The following is a 15,085-nucleotide window of genomic DNA, read 5'->3' on the forward strand; positions in this document are numbered from 1 at the left end:
CCCTCAAGTACAAATGGGATAATAGGATCCCCCGGGGGTCCATGCACTTGACCCAGGTTGCTCTTAGAGACTGGATTCAGCACAGATTCAGCTACTCCAGCTAAGGGGCAGGGCAAAGCAAAGGTACCAATACATTCATCTGGCTGGAAAAGGAGGATTTTGCTTTTACGAACTTTAAAGGAATATAAAAATGACTTTGTTGTGATTGAATTGCCTTGCTGGATGAAGTGCCCTGTGGCTCCAGGGTGTAGAGGGGATTGTATGGAGACTGTGTATTTCCTTATGTATGTTTCTATATCGATATATTTCCTTATATACAAACGTCTGCACAATTGTGTTTGGGAGCCCCAGGCTAAAACTAAGACCCTGACATTTTTGAAACTTTGTTGGATAGAAACTAGGGGTGGAGAAATCCTGTTTAATTGCTGCAAGTCGTTTTTAGCTTATAAGAGATGAAACCTTTGATATTCATTTAGGACAAACTCTTCCTGTTTTGATGATAGCATCTCCTATATATTGAGAGCTTCCTATGTGTCCGGCACTGTGCTCAACCCTTTACATACATAATCTCATTTAATCTTCACAGTGTCCTTAAAAGTGAGGTACTATTGTTGCCCTCCATTTTATAGAGAAGGAAAGTGATGGAAAGAGAGGTTTAAGGACTTGATTAAGGCAAAGTGGCTAATAGGTGGAAAACTGGGGTTTGAACCATAGTCTTAATGACTGTGCAAAACGTCCTGGTGAGAACTACTTAAGTTTCTTCTCCCTGCAAATTTAGAGCAAATACTTTCTAATGAAATCAGATGTGGTTCAAGAAGCAAAAATGGCTTTGCAAGGAGGAAGATATTTAAAGTTGTCTACCAGGGAGGCAGTGTAGCATTTCTGCAAACCAGTTTGCTATTGGAGCAATTACATCTCGCCTGAAGAGAGAACAAGTACGATGAGACGATGGAGTAGAGTTTGATTTTGAGTCCTTGAGTGCAAGAAGGCCAAGGGCCAGAGGCTGACAGGCGTGAGAAACCATAGCACCCATGGAGCTGCTTCTAAGCCCAGGGGTCCAAGTGTGACCTAGAGTTGGGCAGAGCAGACAACCAACTCATTGCACCTGCCTTGTGTCTCGTTTTTTTTTTTTTATCATGGTAGTTTTTAACTTGTTATTTCTGGCACACTGGAAAGTTTTCATTTTTGCGATGTCCACTGTGCATTCAACTACCGCATTGAACTCTTATTCATTCTTTTGTGAAATTATAATTCAGTTACACCTCTTGTGTTTCTATATATGTAAGCATATCATTGCAAATATATATGCGTGTGTGTGTGTGTGTGTGTGTGTGTATAGTATCCATTTACAGATAAAGAAACTAAGGCACTCAGGTTTAGAAATTACTCTAGGTCACACAGCTAATAAGTGATAGTGCACAGATTTAAAAATAGGTCTACCTTCAGATCCTGAGTTGTAAATTGCTATATAATATCTCGCATATGTAAATTATATTTTTATAAAAATGAGATACTGTACACATTATTTGTAACGTACTTTCACTTAATAATTTTCCCATATGCCTAGATATATTTAATAACATAATTTTAAGGATGTATAAAATACCTTTATCATAAAAGTATAGGCCAAGCGTGGTGGCTATGCCTGTAATCCCAGCACTTTGGGAGGTCAAGGTGGGCAGATCACTTGAGCCCAGGAATTCGAGACCACCCTGGGCAACATGGCAAAACCCCATCTCTACAAAAAAACACAAAAATTAGCCAGGCATGGTTGTGCACACCTAAATCCTATAAGCTACTCAGAAGGCTAAGGTAGGAGGATGCACACCTACAATCGTATAAGCTACTCAGAAGGCTGGGGTAGGAGGATCACTTGAGCCTTGGAGGTGGAGGTTTGCATGAGCCTTGATCATACCACTGCACTCTAGCCTGGGCAACAGAGTGAGACCCTGTCTCAACAAAAGTAAAATAATTAATATTTATTGAGTGCTTAAGACGGGTGAGACATCTTAACGTGGACTATTTCAAATAAAGTTGTTTACATGAGGCAGGATTACTGGTTGTTGTTGTCATATCAGTTCAGAAACTCCAGCTTGTCACTCTCTTACTTGCTGGCACCCCAGCCTGTCACCCTCGACCAACTTTGGAGCTGTGGGATCTGCATGGATTGTTATGCCATCCAATGCAAAATGCCCTTGTCTTAATCATATGGGTAAGAAGCAAGCAGCAAGTATCTGGACTGAGCACAGGGTAGCACAGGCAAGGGCAGCCAGAGTGACCCTCCATGTTGACAAGGATTCTTGAGAGGATTTAATGTTACTAGTCTAAATTAGGGACCAAGGAAAACTGTTCTCATCTAATTTCCTAGAAGCTTTGTGATGATACTGGAACCCTGGGAAAACCATGGCAGAGAAGAGATTTTAGGAGGTACCAGGAGCCAAAGGTGAACAGATACCATTGGTGGGTTGAGGGGGACCAGGTATAGTGAAAGCATCAACACTAATATCTTGCCTAAAAATAAGATCCCTTCCAGCCAGGTGTGGTGGCTCATGCCTGTAATCCCAGCACTTTGGGAGGCCAAGGCAGGTGGATCACGAGGTCAGGAGTTCAAGACCAGCCTGGCCAACATGGTGAAACCCCATCTCTACTAAAAATATAAAAATTATCCAGGTGTGGTGGCACACACCTGTAATCCCAGCTACTCAGGAGGCTGAGGCATGAGGATCACTTGAACCCAGGAGGCAGAGGTTGCAGTGAGCTGATACTGCGCCATTGCACTCCAGCCTGGGCGACAGAGTGAGACTCTGTCTCAAAAAAAAAAAAAAAAAAAAAAAAAGAAGAAGAAGAAGAAGAAGAGTGATACAATTTGATGGAATAAAGCACATTTACAGTGTTGTCCAACCACCACCACTATCTATTTCCAGAACATTTTCATCATCCCAAAAAGGAAATTCTATGCCCCTTTAAGTACTCACTCCCTGTTCTTCCCTCCCCCTTGCCCTACGTAACCACTGATCTATTTTCTGTATCTGTGGATGTGAACATTCTGGATATTTCATGTAACTGGGATCATATAGCAGTCTTTTTGTGTCTGGCTGCTTTCACTTAGCATAATGTTCTCAAGGTTCATCCAAATTGTAGCATGTATCAGCACTTCATTCCTTTTTATGACTGAATAATATTCAATTGTACTGATAGACCACATTTTGCTTGTCCATTCATCAGCTGATGAACATTTGGATTGTTTCAAGTTCTTGGCTATTATCAATAGTGCTGCTAAACATTTGGTGTACAAGTTTTTGTCTGAACACCTATTTCCAATTCTATTGGATATGTATCTAGGAATAGACTTGCTGGGTCATACGGTAATTCTGTGTTTAACTTACTAAGGAACAAGAAAATAGCACTACTTTTATTGTTGTAAAGAAAAACTCAACAGCCAAAACATAATCATATGGAGATACATATTTTTGTATTTTTCTTTTGCAGCTTGAAGGAATACACATTTGTTGTCTCCATTTTTATGGTTCAGTCTGGGCACAGCTTAGCTGGGTCCTCTGCTCAGTGTGTCATGAGCCTGCAGTCCAGGTGTTGTCTAGGATGCATTCTCCTCTGGAGATCTGGAGCTTGGGGTCCGCATCCAAGCTTGTTCAGGTTGTTGACAGAATTGAGTTCCCTGCTGCTCTAGTGCCGAGGCTCTCACTTCCCGGAGGCTGGCCCTCTCTCCACAGCCTTGTTTGCTTCTTCATGTTCAGCAGGAAATGCTGTCTCTCTTCAGGGAGGGCTAATAGCTTTCACTTGATTACATCAGCCCCACCCAAGACAATGTTTTTTGTTTTGTTTTGTTTCGTTTTTTTACAGTCCAGAGGAATTTTTTTTTTTTTTTTTTACATATATACCTATTATGCCATGAATTCATGCGGAGTAGGTTCCAGCAGCTCCGGCTCCTTCCCATTGGTTCTCACACAGTGTGCTTCTCTGAGTGGAGCAAGCTGGTGCTTCGTTGAACCCAGGTACCTTTCTCTTTGGCTTCCTTTTTTTCTGAACACTTTCCTTCATGCAATTCAGGATGCTATTTTTTGGCTCTTAATAAAGTGCTTAATATGCACAATATGCACATTAATTCTCTTGGTAAGAATCTTGCCCTTGTGTTTTTAAAACAATGCCAACAGCACGTTGGGTAACAATGTAGGCTCTTCCAGTTTTGCCATGAAAACATTTGTGAGGTATTCCTTTCTGAACAGTGCCCATTCCCTTGATGTCTAAAATATCACCTTTCTTGTAGATTCACAGGTATATGGTCAAAGGAACAAGCCCATGTTCTCTAAAAGGCCTAGAGAACACATACTGGGTGCCTCTTCTCTTTCCCTTTGTGTTTGTTATTTTGGCAAAATACTAGAAGATGGTGGTTCTGGCCAAAAGTGATCATCTGTCTTTTTTATTAACTCAAAATCAGCTGATATGTGACTTTAATTACATCTTGAAGCTATATTTTAAAATATTTTGTATAGATGTAGAGGGTACAAGTGCAGACTTCCTACATTCATATATCGTACCATGGTGGAGTTTGGGATTTTGCTGTACTCATCACTCGAATAGTGAACATTGTAACCAATAGGCAATTTTCTGCAAAAGACATGATTTCATTCTTTTTTATGGCTGAGTAGTATTCCATGATGTATAGATACTACATTTTCTTTATCCAATCTACCACTGATGGACACTTAGGTTGGTTCCATTATCTTTGCTATTGTGAATAGTGCAGTGATAAACATTAGTGCAGGTATCTTTGTGATAAAATGATTTCTTTCCCTGTGGGTAGATACCCAGTAGTGGGACTCCTGGATCAAATGATATTTCTATTTTTAGTTCTTTGAGAATGGTTCAAATGATATTTCTACTTTTTGTTCTTTCAAAAATATCCCTACTGTTTTCCATAAGTTGTGCTAACTTACATTCTAACCAACAGTACATAAGCATTCCCTTTTCTCCACATCCTTACCAACATCTATTTTTCTTTTTAATTATAGCCATTCTGACTGGTGTAAGATGGTATCTCATTGTGGTTTTAATTTGTGTTTCTCTGATTAGTGATGTTGAGTATTTTTTCACATGTTTATTGGCCACTTGTATGTTTAAAGCTATATTTTTAAGCATTATGATAAGCAATCTAGCCAGATTAGTAACAAAATGAACCCTACTCTCAAGGAGGAGAATCCAAGTGAGTAATTCAGCGCACGCACATCACTGCGGTTAGAAAAACTACACAAATACCACTTTTTTTTTTTTGAGACAGAGTCTTACTCTGTCGCCCAGACTGGAGTGCAGTGGCACAATCTTGGCTTACTGCAGCCTCTGCTCCCAGGTTCAAGTGATTCTCCTGCCTCAGCCTCCTGAGTAGCTGGGCCTACAGGTGTGTGCAACCACGACCCGCTATTTTTTTTTTTTGTATCTCTAATAGAGACAGGGTTTCACCACGTTGGCCAGGATGGTCTTGATCTCGACCTCGTGATCCACCCACCTTGGCCTCCCAAAGTGCTGGGATTACAAGTGTGAGCCACCACGCCGGGCCACAAATACTGCTTTCTATTGGCCAACCCAGGAAGAAACATGAACTTCCTTCCTCAAGTTTGAGGCTGGAGTCTTTGTCATGGCCTTCAGTCACTAGTGAGACTGGTGATCTCCTCATCCAACCATGAGCACATTGAGGACAAGGGCACATCTGAGTCATCTCTGTCATCCCAGTGCCTGGCACAGTCAACATTTGTTGGTGGAAGGAAGGCAGGAATGCCACCCATCCCCCTGGGGGAGATAGTCGTGGGCACAGTCTCTCTTTGCATTGCTCCTGCAGGGTACTGAACCACCTCTACCTTCACAGCAACCTCCTCTCCATCATCCATCACTTCAGGCCACTCAAGGGTGAGCAAGCCAGCTGATAGCACTTTTCAGCTACACAAATGGATAAATCACAGAAACCAACATTTGTCAGACCCAGCTATCCTGATTCTTGTTGTGAACAAAATGATCATTAATTCCTTTGGACGAGTCCCCTAGTCTCCAGCCATTTGTCTCCTTTCCCCATGGGCAAATAACAATGCGAGTCCTATTAGTGGTCTCTAGTCATCTCATAGCATTGCAGGGAGAGCTGAAGCTGGATGAATGGACATCCCTGAGCTTGTGGAGTTCTCATCAAATGGGCAGTGACTGGGTATGATCCCCTTTGGAGCCTGTCACTGCTGTTGACATTGAAAATACCGGTGTGGAAACAAATGCTGTCTTTGTCACAGGCTCAACTACAGGGGCCTCTCCTTCCCTAAGCTGGCAGCTGAGGCTAAGTACTTGAGATCCCTGGGCCAGCTGTTGTGAAGTAAACACCAGGCAGTAGGTAAGGCAAGATTCAGAACTGGGCAGAAGGCCAGGCTGGAGGGGGAGCACTGATAGGAGGGGAGCACAAAAGTTGGCAAACAAGTGCTTTCCAAGTAGGTTTTAAAAAATACAATCTGGCCTCTAAAGTAGACAAAGCACCAATGAGGGGTGCAGGGGTGGGAGTGCTGCCTAAAAATGCCTGCTCTAACTCACTATCAGCTCAAGAAGATTCTAGAACTGGAAAGGCACTGTGAGCAATGTTTCCCGAGGAGGCTTCCCTTGGAGCACAAAAAGATAGCCACACCCTTTGAAGTTAGCTGAGAGCTTACAAAGGGCAGTGTTGTTTCCACTAAGGAAGAATGATAGCCCTGCATAATGGTGTCCTTATTCTGTAAACCCCAGACCTTGTGCGATGAGGGGCAAGTGAGCCTGCAGGCCCCAGCAAAAAGGGAGGAAATGGTTGGCAAAACACATACTCTTAGCTTGCTTGCTGGTCAACATGGAAGGTCTCCCCTAGGAAGATGGTGTGGTCAAAGTCAGGGGTCTGTTTCAACTCTCTTCCAAGGATGATTGCTAAATCATATCAAGATACCTTTTTAATTTGATGATGGCTGATGTAAGTTTCCAAATGCTCACATCTTCTGTCATATTTGATGTATTTCAGTGAATCATGCCACAAGCTGAGAGGCTCTAGAGATGAAAGGCTGATGAGAAAAAATGGATGAGCCCATTGTTTTACATCAGAATGAGAATGGTGATATTTCTGAGTAGTGGGATTCCTGTCACACAAAAGGGGAAGTCAGTAGGCTAGCAGTAGCTGCCAAGGGCAGCTTATTGGACAATTATTAGGGAACGGAATCCTAAAATTGGAATTTTAACATAGCCTTGATCAACTTTGGAATGCCTATGGTATTGCATCATACATGCTTGTGTCAGGGACCACTTCCAAAATTCTGACTCATCTCCCAGGCCAATGAAACCATTCCAGCATGTGAATTACACCCCTGGTGTCATCCAAGAGAATTTTTGTCAGCCCTGGTGCCCAGGACTGATTCCATTAGGCCTAGGAGAAGCTGTGTGGTGCAACAGAAAGAGCCACGAGGAGCCCTGGGCTCTAGTCCTAGCTCTGTTGCCAATTAACTGTCATTCCAAGGGAATCTTTTAATGAATCTGTATCTTGGTTTCTTCAGCAGTTAAAAGGAGACAGTTGAATTTGATGAGTTAGTCTCTTACAGCTTTAAAAATAAAAATGCATGTTTCATAGCTTGGCATTCAACAAAGAATTGTTGTGGATATGCAAGTAATCTAATTTTATAATTTTCTTTAGGTATGAAAGGAATCTTAAACATCATATAGTCCAACCCCTTTATCATACAGATGTGGAAACCAAGGTCCAGAAAGGGGAAGGGATTTGCTCAACTAGTGCAGAATTAGGGTTAGAGATCACATTTCTGGATTCCCAGTCCAATGCATTTTCCACTACACTTATTTTTAAATCAAGTAATACATGAGCATGGTTTAAAAATATGAAATAGGCAGCTGGGCGCAGTGGCTCACACCTGTAATCCCAGCACTCTGGGAGGCCGAGGCAGGCGGATCATGAGGTCAGGGGATCGAGACCATCCTGGCTAACGCAGTGAAACCCCATCTCTACTAAAAATACAAAAAAATTAGCCAGGCGTGGTGGCGGGTGCCTATAGTCCCAGCTACTCAGGAGGCTGAGGCAGGAGAATGGCCTGAACCCGGGAGGTGGAGTTTGCAGTGAGTAGAGATCACGCCACTGCACTCCAGCCTGGGTGACAGAGTGAGACTCCATCTCGAAAGAAAGAAAGAAAGAAAGAAAGAAAGAAAGAAAGAAAGAAAGAAAGAAAGAAAGAAAGAAAGAAAGAAAGAAAGAAAGAAAGAAAGAAAGAAAGAAAGAGAAGGAAAGGAGGGAGGGAGGGAGGGAGGGAAGGAAGGAAGGAAGGAAGGAAGGAAGGAAGGAAGGAAGGAAGGAAAAAGAAAGAAAGAAAATATATACACACACATATATAAAATACAGAGAGCTGACAATTAAAAACAACAGTTCTCTGCCCCACTCCTCGCCATCCCCAGTCCCACTCCTCAGAGGCAACCATTTTTTAACAGATTCTGTTGGCAATTCATCTGATAGTTACTTCTGAATCTCTAAATATTACTCTGTTTCTATTCCTAATTTATGCATTTTGGACATTATCTATTGACTCCCTGTTATAAAAGTGGAAGATTTAGCTCACTTAACTGTACTCCCAACTGCCTCTCTTTCTTCTGCCTCCCCATGGTTGATAGCATTATTTTATGAGATTTTTAAAAATTCACTTTTTAAAATAGCATGCTATTTTGAAATTTACTTTTTTGGTGTACAGCTCTATGAGTTTAGGCAAATACATAAAGTCATGTAACTGCCACGACAATCATGATATAGAACAGTTCCATACCCCCCAAATCCCCTCATGCTGCCCTTTGTAATCAACTCCTTCCTTTACCCCCTACACGGATCTGTTTTGTTGCTACAATTTTGTCTTTTCCAGAATGCCCAGAAATTTAATTATATACCATATAACCCTTTGAGGCTGACTTCTTTCACTCAGTATAACTATTTTGAGATTCATGTGTCTGTTGTTCATTCTTTTGTATTGCTGAATAGTACTCCACTCATGGGTGTACCACAGCTTATCCATTCACCAGTTGCAGACCCTTTCAGTTGTTTCTAGTTTGATAGCATTATTTTTAGTTATTCTATTGGTTACTTTTTAACTGGAAATCATATACTGAAACCTCTACTTCTTGCACCATCATCCACTATATAGTAAGTAGATCTTCCTTTTCAGAATAGTAAATGCTTTGGACTGATTGAAAAACATAATACTTTCATTTCTTTAGTCACAGTTTTAGGCGGATTTAATTTGAGGGTGTGATTTTTCATGGGGGTGGGAAGATTTGTTCAAATGCTGTCCAGCAGCCCTATTCAAGGCTACAGCCATTCTAAATGCCTCCTGTCACATAGCGGGCCTTCTCTAGTACTAGACATGCTTGTTGCTGGGAAGATATGCATGTACTTTCTGTTCTGACCGTTGCTAACTCAGGCAGTAGTTTTTGGGAAAAAGACCTTTCTTCATGTGGATTTCAGCTTTTGTCTGTCATGTTTTTTCTGTTCCAGCTGCCTTCACCAGTGAGCACAAAGCCACATTTCAAAGGAAACTGACAAATTATCCCCAGCTGCCAGAAGGAGGTTAGTTTTCTGTGTGTTCAGTGTCCCCCTTCTCTGATAACCAACAGGTTAACTTTCTAAAGGGAACTGACAAAAGCAGAAATTGTCCTTTTACCCAAATGAGTTGTGATTGTTGATTTTTTAAAAGATGTGGATTTGTAATATTCCTCTCCGTTCCTACTCTAATTTATACCAGGAAATAGAGTGTAAGTGATCACAATGGAACCTCTATTGTTTGCAAGATTCATATTAATGCATTCTGGTTTTTTAAGTGCTTACAAGATCTAAATTAATTTTTAAATTAGCTAGCACAGTGTCTTTACTCAATGAGTAACCATTTAAAGGCTGAATGATGTCAGCCCTGGCCATAGAGATTTATGTATTGTTATATTTCATTTGCATTTTTAACCATCTTTGTACATGTGTTATGCATCTAGCACTTATGCTGTATAACAGGAGAGAGTCTAATGCCTAGCACAGTACACTACACATAGTAGGTGCTCACTAAATGCCATTTGAATTGAAATGATCCAAAAGAGTGTCATGTATCTATGATGGTAAAATATTTTGTGTTAATGCAATGAGTCAGGCATTCTCAAACGCTAATAGGAATGCAAACTGGTACAACTCTCCCACAGGGCAACTTGGCAAAATGCTCGAAAGCCTTAACCATGTTCTTATCCTTTTACCCAGTAATTCTCTTTCTAAGGATTTATGGTAAAAGGAAATAGAAATGCACAAAAAATACAAATACATGGAAATTCATTGTGGCAGTATTTAAAATAGAGAAAAAGTGGAAACAACTTAAGTTGTCCATACTATGAAATCCTATGCAGTAACATTTATACTATGAAATGCAAGGTAATTATTTAAAATCATGTTTAGAAGAATATTTAATGACTTGAGTAAATGCTCATGGTCTAAATTAAGCAGAGGAAAGGAGGATACACAAACATACAGTGAAATCCCAAGTGTGTGTGTGTGTGTGTGTATGTGTGTGTGTGTGCAGGAAAAAAAAAAAGACTAGAAAGAAATAATAGAAATATTAACAATGATTAGCCAGCCGTGTGTGTGTGTGTGTGTGTGTGTGTGTGTGTGTGTGTGTGTGCAGGAAAAAAAAAAAGACTAGAAAGAAATAATAGAAATATTAACAATGATTAGCCAGCCATGGTGGCACATGCCTGTGGTCCTAGCTACTCAGCAGGCTGAGATGTGAGGATCCCTTGGACCCAGAAGTTTGAGGTTGCAGTGAGCTGTGATCGCACCACCGTGCTCCAGCCTGGGTGACCGTGTCCCTAAGCAACAAACCACAGAACTATAATTATCCCTATGTTGTGGGATTATGAGTCATTTTCATTTTCTTATTTTTGTAATGAGCTTATCTTACTTTAAAATCCAAATTTTTTTAATTTGAAAGAACTAACTACTACTTATGCTAGAGGGCTGACATTCATAAAATCCTAGTAATGAGATGTAGAACCATTTCTCCAACTAGTGTCAAATCTTCATCCTTAAAAAAAAAAAATGAGATAGGGTCTCACTCTGTTGCCTAGGCTAGAGTGAAGTGGGCTGATCATAGCTCACTGCAGTCTTAAACTCTTGAACTCAGTGTCAACTCTTCAGATGCCATATGGATGGTTATGGCAGTGGTCAGTTTTTAGAAAAACTAAATAAAGCCCAGAAGTCATTTCAGATTTAAATACTCTGAGGGGTGGGGTATAGTGGCTCATGCTTGTAATCCTACTACTTTGGGAGGCCAAGGTAGGTGGCTCACTTAAGCCTAGGTGTTCAAGACCATCCTGGGCAACATGGAAAAACCTCATCTATACAAAAAATTTAAAAATTATCCAGGTCTGGTGACATGCACATGTAGTCCCAGCTACTCGGGAGGCTGAGGTGAGAGGATTGCTTGAGGCCAGAAGTTCCAGACCAGCCTAGGCAACAAAGGAAAACCCCATTTCAACAAAGAAAAAAATGTGAAAAATAAGCCAGACGTGGTGGTATATGCCTGTAGTCCAAGCTACTCAGGAGGCTGAGGCAGGAGGATCACTTGACCCCAGGAGTTTAAGGCTGCAGTGAGCTGTGATCATGCCACTGCACTCCAGCCTAGGTGACAGAGTGAGACCCTATCTCAATAATAATAGTAATAATAATGATAACAACAACAAGAACAATAATAATAATAATAATAATGCTCTGAGCCTTAGTTTGATATCGAAAGGAAAATATGTTTATCCTTTTCTCTAGGCCTAGTTAATTTTCATCCTTCTCTCTCCATCCCCACCCCTTTTTAAACTTTCCAGATCTGTGGAACAAATGTTGAGCAAACTGGAAATAAATAAAATCCAATGGCTTTAAGATACCACAAATCCCTCCCTTCCTGTGTACTAATGGCTACCTGCCCATTCTACTCCCCAGAGTGAAGGGCTAGAGTCAGCCAAAATGGAGGCTTTTCTGATTCAAGCGTGCAAAATGCAAATGCTCAAAAGATAGAAAAACTTAGGAAGTCTGAAAAGATTGAGACACAACATGTGCAACTCTCCCTCCCCTAGATTCTTAGCTTCATGTGATATAAAGTATGGGCTCTGATGGGGGAAAAACCCAATCATAGAAGACAGATGTATTAGTCTGTTCTCATGCTGCTCTGAAGAAATACCCAAGCCTGGGTAATTTATAAAGGAAAAAGATTTAATTGACTCACAGTTCCACATGACTGGGGAGGCCTCAGGAAACTTATACTCATGGCAGAAGGGGAAGCAAACATGTCTTTCTTCACATGGTGGCAGGAGAGAGAAGTGCCAAGTAAAAGAGAAAAGCCTCTTATAAAACCATCAGATCCTGTAAGAACTCACTCACTATCATGAGAACAGCATGAGGGTAGGCACCCCCATGATTCGATTACCTCCCACCAGGTCCCTCCCATGACACTTGGAGATTATGAGAACTACAATTCAAGATGAGATTTGGGCAGTGACACAGCCAAACCATATCAGCAGATATATTAAGGACAGTTCATATTTCAAAGAAATCACACAATCCTGGACCTTTAGAGCTGGAAGGAAAATATTCCAGCAAGTATAGGTCTCCTTCCAAATACCAGATACTATGCTAATCCAAATGTTATCTCATAAAAAAACCACCTACCAGCACACCTCATTTTATACATGAGGAGAGAGGTTATTTACCCAGAGAGAGGTTATTAACTACCTTAGCTCACATCATTTGTTGGCTGCTAAGTTGTAATAGTTCCCATATCTTCTGGACACTCTCAAGTGAAAAGATGGGTTTTTCTAGTAGAATCTTTCCTTCAGCTCCAAATATTCCAAATACTTACTATGTACTTGTGCTTGGATGTTTTGCTAACAGCTCAAGCTAATCAGGTACAAAGTCAAACTCATGGTGTTTCCCTCATCTTCCTGTCACCCAGGATCTGAACCAAAGTCTGTTTTGCTTTTTACTGTATTTCATCCCCCACAAACAGTCTGTTAACAAGTCCTGTCGATTTTTTCCTTCAAAAACGACCTCCAGGTCCTAACATACTCTCAAGGCAACTCAACCTCTACCTCCTTAAAAAAAACAACCCTTCTTGACCACTTCAGCCATACTCTTGCCTCTCTTCTGGCTTCATACAGCACTTTTAATCTGCATCACACAGTTTAGTTTAGCACTTGTCATTCAGGGGCAATTAGCATGTGCTCAGCAGCATTCACTCATGCAACAAGCATGTATTGAGTGTCTACTATATTCTACACCCTGAAATGGAGAATTCACTTTTCTTGTTTTCCCAAATAGACATCAAATACCCCGAGAGTCGAGGCCACATCTTTCTTCATAGTTTCTTAAACACCCAGTGCAGTTCTGGGCACATACTAAAGACTTATTAGTTAAAAAACAGTACAGACTCAAGGAATCTGTCACCAGTTCAGCAGCTGACGAGCTCAGGGGACACTGTAGTCAATAATTCTGCTGCAACATCTCACAAGCTACACGAGTATGATCCACTCATTCAACAAAGACGGTGTATTAAAATGTGAGTTTTTAACACCATAACTTCAGAGATAAGTAATGAGATTTAATAACTAATCAGAGATATGGGATCCTAAAAGTCAGCTTCTGCTTTTAGAAAGATGGAGTAGATGTACTTTTCTCTATTCCTTTCACTAAGTACAAGCATAAACCCTAGTTATTATATATACAACAAACATAAGACAACCAAGAAAGGTGGAGAGAAGATAGACTGACTAAGGACCTTGAGACTCAAAGAGTGACATGTTCGTGAGTTCCCTGAGCTTTCTTTTTGCCTCGAATATCCCAGACTGGCTGCTAGAGAAGCTAGCAATTCAGAAAACACCAGTGGGAACAGATTTTTCTAAAGCCCCAACAAAAGCCTACTCTCTCTAGCCAAAGGACCAGAAAAGGGGCATCCTAGAAAGACAGAAAACTTTTAGACCATTATTGCTCTACTGTAGCCAAACACCGCAGGAGAAACTATAACCCTCACCTCCAACTGTCCAAGCAAAGGCTGAGTGGCGAGCCTGAACTTCTACCCCAATCTGGCAGTAACAAGGCAACCCTTCCAGTTTTTTCTACTAGAGCAATGTCAGAATAAAACCACTAAAACATAAGGTTTAAATAAGATCCAGAGTCTCGTGACATAATATCCAAAATGAACAGTATTCAATTGAAAATCATTCATCATACCAAGAACCAAGAAGATTTCAAACTGAATGAAAAAGACAGTCAATTCATGCCAGCACTAAGATGACTGAGATAGAATTATCTGACAAAGATTTTGAAACAGCTATCATAAAAATGCTTCAATGAGCAATTACAAACATGCTCAGAACAAATAAAAAGAACAGAAACTCTCAGTAAGCAAATAAGAATATATAAAGAACCAAATGTAGACTTTAGAACTGAAAAACACAACAACCAAAGTGAAAATCTCAGTGAATAGGGTGAACAACACAATGGAGGGGACAAAGGAAAAAAATCAGAGTACTTGAGTGTATAACAACAGAAATTATGCAGGGAGCAAATAGACTGGAAAAAAATAACAGAGTCTCAGGGACCTGTATAACTATTACAAAAGATATAACATTCATGTCATTAGAGTCCCAGGATGAGAGGAGGAGACTATGACTGAAAAGTATTTCAAGGAATAAGAAAATTTTCCGAATTTGGCAAGAGACATAAACCTACAGATTCAAAAAGCTTAGAGAATCTCAAACATGCTAAATCCAAAGAAATCCACACTAAGACATATCATAGTCAAACTTCTGAAAACTAAAGACAAAGAAAACAATCTTGAAAGCAGACAGAGGAAAAACAATGATTTGGCCAAGCATAGTGGCTCATGCCTATAATCCCAGCACTTTTGGAGGCCAAGGTGGGTGGATTGCTTGAGCCCAGGAGCTTGAGACTAGCCTGGACAACATGGTGAAACCCCATCTCTGCAAAAAGTACAAAAATTAGCCAAGTGTGGTGGTG

General features: G+C 40.7%; 1 protein-coding gene across 1 annotated transcript in view; it reads left to right on the forward strand.

Annotated features, from left to right (window-relative positions):
* Positions 1–3,918: 3,918 nt before the first annotated feature.
* The window catches only part of PLAC1 (placenta enriched 1), a 43,605-nt gene continuing 32,438 nt past the window's right edge, over positions 3,919–15,085 (forward strand). Inside the window, exons 1-2 of the mRNA XM_073013396.1 lie at positions 3,919–4,013; positions 9,545–9,616. The gene's annotated coding sequence lies outside the window, so the exon portion shown is untranslated. The remainder of the gene's footprint in view (positions 4,014–9,544; positions 9,617–15,085) is intronic.

The sequence above is a fragment of the Chlorocebus sabaeus genome, chromosome X (genome assembly GCF_047675955.1).
Source record: "Chlorocebus sabaeus isolate Y175 chromosome X, mChlSab1.0.hap1, whole genome shotgun sequence".
In the NCBI taxonomy this organism is placed as follows: domain Eukaryota; kingdom Metazoa; phylum Chordata; class Mammalia; order Primates; family Cercopithecidae; genus Chlorocebus; species Chlorocebus sabaeus.